The sequence below is a fragment of the Erpetoichthys calabaricus genome, chromosome 12, assembly GCF_900747795.2.
Source record: "Erpetoichthys calabaricus chromosome 12, fErpCal1.3, whole genome shotgun sequence".
Taxonomy (NCBI): Eukaryota; Metazoa; Chordata; class Cladistia; order Polypteriformes; family Polypteridae; genus Erpetoichthys; species Erpetoichthys calabaricus.
Window position 1 is genome coordinate 162,343,636 of NC_041405.2, and position 7,723 is coordinate 162,351,358.

Below are 7,723 nucleotides of genomic sequence, written 5' to 3' on the forward strand. Positions count from 1 at the left end.
ATGACTCAGAAAACACTTCAAGGATTCTGTGGAGGATTCAGAGTTGGTGAAAAGACCACCAGCAATCTCATCTGATGACCGTGTTTAGTTGGCTACATGAGCTCATGAGTTCAGGGAGCTGCAGATGAGTAGAACTTGCCAGTCAAAGCAATGATAATGACAAGTGATGAGGTACCTGAGGTACTGGTGGATGGAGGAACGTTGGAGCAGGTGGGCTCTTTCATGTATTTGGGGAGCAGAGTAACAAATGAGGCTGACTGTGTGGTGAGGTCTAGCCATAGGTATGGCAGCGATGGTTATGTTGGAAAGGAAATGAAAAATACCAGTCAGTCAGTCAGTCAGCACCACAGCAAGGCTGCATTTGACAAAAGCCTTGGTCTGGCGGGGTAGCGACGTATGGGTTCAAGGCCTGGACGTTAACGAAAGAAGAGACGCATCCAGGCTCTCATGAACAAATGCGTCAGAAAGTACCTGAGAATCTCTCACGAATCTGCTGAACAAGTTTACACGCCGGCTAAAATGCAAAGCTAACGGCCGAGTCACATTAAAACCTGCAGTCTAAGGTACTGTGGGCATTGGATGGGACAACCGGACAATACCATTGAGGGCAGTTTGGTGACAGGAAGGGGTGGGAGGGAGTGGAACAGCGAGAATATGCTGGTGTGACCACCACAGGGCCTGGACTGGCATGTCTGCTGAACAGCACTGACCCCTTTGTCCAGCCAATCATTGTGAAGCGGTGGCATGGCATGATTTGAGTCCCCTGTGTTTAAAATGCGCATTATTGTAAGATCTTAATCAGGATGCAAATACGTTTTTTAAAAAGCATCAGTTCTTCAAAGAGCAGATAAACGGGAAGAGAGAGCAGTGCAGATGTTTGACATTTGTGAAATGAGTGGGCGCTGATGCTATTTTGAGTGTGGGGCTGTCCTGCCAGCTTCCTGCCAGTGCTGGTTATGGCACCTTCTGAATGTGCGATCAGCTCTTCTGTTGTTTCATGTTGGCCACAGAGCTTTCGTTTTGCTAGAAACATAAGAATCTGTGCAGATGTGCCAACAGAACGTCATCCAGTTGTTTTGCTCCAATCCAGCTCAGCTACCACTGGGCACCAAGTTTCAGAGGCGTCCAAACCTGATGGATAATGGGTGCTGCTCCTTCCATATCAGGCAGGTCAAATATGGACTTGGTGTCCTGTTTTGGGCAAAGTATCCTCCAGAAAATAGATGTTACTAATGTCAGGTGGAGCTGATTTTTGGTGCACTAGAAGAAGCTAAGAGGAAGGTTTACATGAAGCGGCCATTCCAGCCAGGACATCTGATCAGTCCCTACTGACCCAACTGCCATGATGGCTTTCAAACAAACAGCCCCGGTGTGACAACTCTAGAGGGCGTAGCAGCCACTCACCCCGACACAGACAGACGCTGGAGGCACACTCGTACAAATACAAGAGGTGCTGACTTCTTTTTCCTCGTGGGAAACGCATTCCCCGTTTCCCACAGGCCAAACACAGTCCAACAAGCACAATACCACACAATGATTCTCCTTTCTCTTCTCTACTCCTCCTCGGCAAGCTTCGTCCTCTACCACCTGACTCTTGCCCCCCCCGGTAGTGTCCGCTGGCCCCCTTATATAACTGCTTCAGGTGCTCGTTGCCCCACTTTTGGCAGCATTTTTGGGTGTGGAGAAAGAACCACCCATACGGGCTCAGGAACAGCTGCAGCACCCCCTGGCAGTGCCCCCAGATCCCAACTCCATCTCCCATGAAGCCCTGCAGGAGTCCAAGGCGCCGCTGCCATCCGGGGGGGCTTCCATCTAGCGGGGGAGGTAATGCTTGGTCCACACTTGTTCCAAGGAAGAGGCATCCCGGCCAGGCAAGGGCCCCGGCCATCCACGACACTCAGTTTTGATCATTTTCAGTCAAATGATCCTTAGATAGTTTGAGCAGTCGTTCTGTACGGGTTGAGATAAGAGGAAGGTTGATTTACAGTGTAAATAAGTTCATCCATTATCCACTGCTTATCCGAAGTCAGGTCGCGGGGGCAGCAGCCTAAGCAGGGAAGCCCAGACCTCCCTCTCCTCGGCCACCTCGTCCAGGAGGACCCCGAGGCGTTCCAGGGCCAGCCGGGAGATATAATCCCTCCAGCGTGTCCTGGGTCTGCCCCGTGGCCTTCTCCCAGTGGGGCATGCCCAGAACACCCCCCCTAGGGAGGCATCCAGGGGGCATCCTAACCAGATTCCCGAACCACCTCAACTGACTCCTGTCAATGCGGAGGAGCAGCGACTCTACTCTGAGTCTCACCCGGATAACTGAACTCCTCACCCTATGTCTAAGAGAAAGTCCAGCCACCCTGTGCAGAAAACTCATTTTGGCCGCTTGTATCCGCGATCTTGCTCTTTCGGTCACTACCCAAAGTTCGTGGCCATAGGTGAGGGTAGGAACGTCAATCAACTGGTAAATCAACAGCCTTGCCTTTTGGCTCAGCTCTCTCTTCACTACGACAGACCACTGCAGAGCCCGCATTACTGCAGATCCGTCTGTCGACCTCCCACTCCATTCATCTCTCACACGTGAACAAGACCCCGAGATACTTGAACTCCTCCACTTGAGGCAGCACTGTGTTCCCAACCTGGAGAGAGCAATCCACCCTTTTCTGGCTGAGAACCATGGCCTCGGATTTAGAGGTGCTGACTCTCATCCCCGCTGCTTCGCACTCCAGTGACAGCTGGAGGTCACTGTCCGATGAAGCCAACAGGACCACGTCATCCACAAATAGCAGAGACGAGATTCTGAGGTCACTGAACAAGACGCCCTCCACTCCTTGGCTGCGCCTAGAACAACCTCATGTATAAACAGTGCGTATGTACAGAAATGTTGCGTACGAATGTTTCCACGCTCAAATCGCGATGTATAAAACCTAAATTTGGCGTAAAGCCACACACATTTCCACGGTACCTCATACCTTGGCGTACGCAATTTCTCCGCTCGGTTTTGCAGACTGGCGGCACCCAGCGTCAAAGCAGTGCTACTGTTCCCGTGTGGTTTATCATTCTTTTTCAGACCCACATTCCTGACGCGGCTTTATAAATACACTGAAATTAACTGCATATTGTTTATTAGTGTAATGCATCTGATCGTAATTAACCTGCAGCAATATAATGGGCCAGGGAATAGCCATAGTATTACAAATACCAGAACTGCTTTAGTGTTGTTACTCTCACTGCATCTTCTTCCTATTTAAGCTGCTCCCGTTAAGGGTTGCCACAGCGGATCATCTTTTTCCATATTACTCTCACTGCACCACTCGGAGTATTTATATCACTGTATCTGAGTGTGAATCACAGCAGCAGCTGATCGGAAAGAGAAATATCAGTATACAGTCTCAAGCACACACTACCTCAACCACAGCAAAATGCGTCAAAGCCTTTCCTGTACGGACCTCGCGTTTCAGAAACAGTTTCATCCCAAGAACTATAAACTCACTCAATCAGTCCATCAAGTGCTCCTTGTAGAACTGTTAGTACTTATAAGTACAATCACCTCACTGTAAACTTGGGATACAGTTATAATATTACACAACCTGCGCCACTTTATAAAGTGCATATGATGACGATATCATTTTTAAGATGAAATGCAGCAAAATATGTTGCTTATAGTATACAGATAAAACTTTAACTTCATTTAAATAATCTGTATTGTTAATAATTAAACATGTGAGGACACGGTGCCGCAGTACTAGCTAGTTCACGGTCAGCTCCTGCCTTGCGCTGTGTTATTGCTGGTGCTGACGCGACACTGGAAGGATAAACGAATAGAATAATTAAACATGTACTACGAAGATATTTCAATGTTCCTTAAAAGTTTTGAAGAATTGGCGTTCTATGCTTACAGATGGCTTGACGTCTATTACAGAGCTGATTGTGTGGCGATTGGCTATTTGGAGAAAGAAAAGTAAGGACAGGAATTGGAGGTTAGTACGTTTGAAAGAGACAGTACTTCTGTGATAAATTATTTCATCAAAGGTCGCACATGGCGCAGCAAGCCTCTTACGTGAGACATGAACAATCACTGCGCCACCGTGTTCCCATGTTTAATAACATGCTTTAACTACTATGATCATGAAAATGATATCACGTATACATCTCCGTATTTTAATTATTCAGAGAGCTCTACTGTTCTACTTTAATGACAAAATAAAGTTTGAGATTAAAGTTGACATTTCCTGCTTTTTCCCCACTGTGTGCCTATTTTTTTTGTCTGTACCCTAATAAGCTTTCATGTGACACTCAGACGGTGGGCTACGACTCGCCTTTTCACGCCGACTTTGATATGTGATTTCTTTTTTATTTCAGGCACTGTGCGACTTTGTGAATTTGATCTTTCGAGTTTTTCCGACACGCTGTCACTCGATCAACTTTCTTTTGTTGATTATACCACTGTTTAAACCAACAAATAGTACGTTTTTCCTTTGCCTCCACTTGGTATTCGCTGAAATTCTTATATTTCCCCTGTGCTTTTCCCATTGTGTTTTCTCAGAAGGCTATTTATATTGATTTGCATATTCAAAGAGGCGTAATTCTGCGAGGAGTTGGGGCGGGACAGCAGGCGCGTGCACGTGGGTTACTTTTCACGCTGATCGGGATTTATGTAGTGGAAGAACGTGAAAGTTTGCGTACGCACAGATTCCTGCATCTGGATTTTACTGTGCATACGCACATTCCCGCTTTTGTGCTTATGCCATGTTATAGTGTGAGTTCTACGCACATCGTTATACATGAGGCCCCTGGAGTTGATTTGAGGTGTGGTGCTTGCATGTGGAAGATTTTGCTGTGAACAGACAACATGCGGTCAATGGAGCTCTCCATGCAGGTGAAAGAAGCCATCCTTAAGCTGCGAAAACAGAAAAAACCCATCTGATAAATTGCTACAATATTACGAGTGGCAAAATCTACAGTTTGGTACATCCTGAGAAAGAAAGCAAGCACTGGTGTACTCAGTAACACAAAAAGACCTGGACGTCCACGGAAGACAACAGTGGTGGATGATCGCAGAATCATTTCCATGGTTTCACAACAGCCAACCAAGTGAACAACACTCTCCAGGGGGTAGGCGGGCATATCGATATCCAAGTCTACCATAAAGAGAAGACTGCATGACAGTAAATACAGAGGGTGCACTGCAAGGTGCAAGCCACTCATAAGCCTCAAGAATAGAAAGGCGAGATTGGACTTTGCTAAAGAACATCTAAAAAAGCCAGCACAGTTCTGGAAAAAACTTTCTTTGGACAGATGAAACCAAGATCAACCTCTACCAGAATGATGGCAAGAAAAAAGTATGGAGAAGGCGTGGAACAGCTCATTATCCAAAGCATAGCACATCATCTGTAAAACACGGTGGAGGGAGGCAGTGTGATGGCTGGCAGTGACACTGGGACACTCGTGTTTATTGATGATGTGACACAGGACAGAAGCAGCCGAATGAATTCTGAGGTGTTCAGAGACATCCTGTCTGCTCAAATCCAGCTAAATACAGCAGTCAAATTGATTCATGATACAGATGGACAATGACCCAAAACATACAGCCAAGGCAACCCAGGAGTTTATTAAAGCAAAGAAGTGGAAAATTCTTGAATGGCCAAGTCAGTCACCTGATCTTAACACAACTGAGCAGGCATTTCACTTGTTGAAGAGTAAACTTCAGACAGAAAGGCCCACATATAAACAGCAACTGAAAGTAAAGGCCTGGCAGAGCATTAAAAAGGAGGAAACCCAACATCTGGTGATGTCCAGGAGGTCAAGACTTCAGGCTGTCATCGCCAGCAAAGGGTTTTCAACCAAGTATTAGAAATGAACATTTGATTTCCAGTTATTTCATTTGTCCAATTACTTTTGAGCCCCTGAAATGAAGGGATTGTGTTCAAAAAATGCTTTAGTTGCCTCACATTTCATTCATTGTGGTAATGTACAGAACCAAAATTAGAAAAAAGTTTTCTCTGTCCAAATATTTATGGACCTAACTGTATATCCAGACTTTGCTATCAGTCCTACTTTCTATTATTCTTTGCTGTACTGGTATTCTTATTCCTGTTATAAATACCACACTGCTTTTAACTTTCTATGCTTTGTCTTCATGTCTGGAGTGATTGAAGTAACAAGGTCGATTTCTTTGAGCACCTGGTGCAGCCGGAGGTTTGCCATACGCTTTGTGCTGTGAGGTTTATTAAGGCTGAGGGTGAGAGCTGCACCTAATAGTAGGGAACAGGACGTCAAGTAAGGCGCTCTTGGCTGATAAATGGTTAATAGATAGATAGATAGATAGATAGATAGATAGATAGATAGATAGATAGATAGATAGATAGATAGATAGATAGATAGATAGATAGATAGATACTTTATTAATAACTAGCAAAACACCCGCGCTTCGCAGCGGAGAAGTAGTGTGTTAAAGAGGTTATGAAAAAGTAAAGGAAACATTTTAAAAATAACGTAACATGATTGTCAATGTAATTGTGTTGTCATTGTTATGAGTGTTGCTGTCATATATATATATAATATGCACACACACACACATAAACATATATATACATATATATATACATATCTACATATACACATATGTACATATACATACGTATATACACATCCACATAAACATATATATACATATACAAATTTACATATCTACATATATATATATATAGACATAGATATATACATACATACATTCACATAAATTGCGCGTCCCGTTTTGAATCAATACTGGACGGGATTTATCCCGTATTTTTTTTTATCATTTTTTTTTTAAAGCAGCGTGTCATGCAAATCATCCCACACGCATTTTATGAAGATGCCTCCTTTCCTAGTTTTGATTGGGTAATACTTGATGTCATCGTTAGTTTGATTGGTGTTTTTAACTGTCCAGTGAGGAGGGCGTGTCTTTTAAGTACAGTCTGCAAAGTGTTGGCACTGAGATGTGGCGTCAGCGCCATAGTTGAAGCCCCTAACATTGCGGTCAGCAAGTCGGCTAACATCCACCATGTGCCGTCTTTCAGTTGCGAGAAGCAGATCATAGAATGGTTGAAACTGTTGCCCCTAACGTTGCGCCACGGCGTGTGGTTCGTTTATACCTCGCGTCTTCTCATTAAACTTTTATCTCGCGAATATGTTATTGCAATCCGCAGCGGGAGCGTTTCTATAAACTTAATTTAAACTTACGTTTTACACCGTGCTTTGTTTCCCTTATGAACATGCTTGTATGCTTAACTCGCTCCGTTCTCAATTGTTTAATTAATTTTTTGCTCTTCGCTGTTTGCGGCTGTTCCTCCATTTCCCCCTACTTTGTTCTTTTATCTCGCGAATATGTTATTGCAATCCTTAACGGGAGGGTTTCAATAAACTGATTGAAAATAGTTTTGCATTTACCTTTTTAGTAAAAGGCGAGCTTTTAAGCCTGAGAAATCACCGCGTAAATGCACACGTTTAATTGGACATGTGTTAATATGTATGGTTACACAGTATTACAAGACAGTGAACAACGTCAGTTACCTTTCTTCCCGCGTTTGATAAAAGGTGAGCTTTTAAGCCTGAGAAATCACCCCGTAAATGCACACGTTTAATTGCACATGTGTTAATATGTATGCTTACACAGTATTAAAAGACAGTCAAAAATTAACGTCATTTACCTTCGTTCCCGCGTGTGACTCGTGCTGTAAATCTCTTCCTTGTT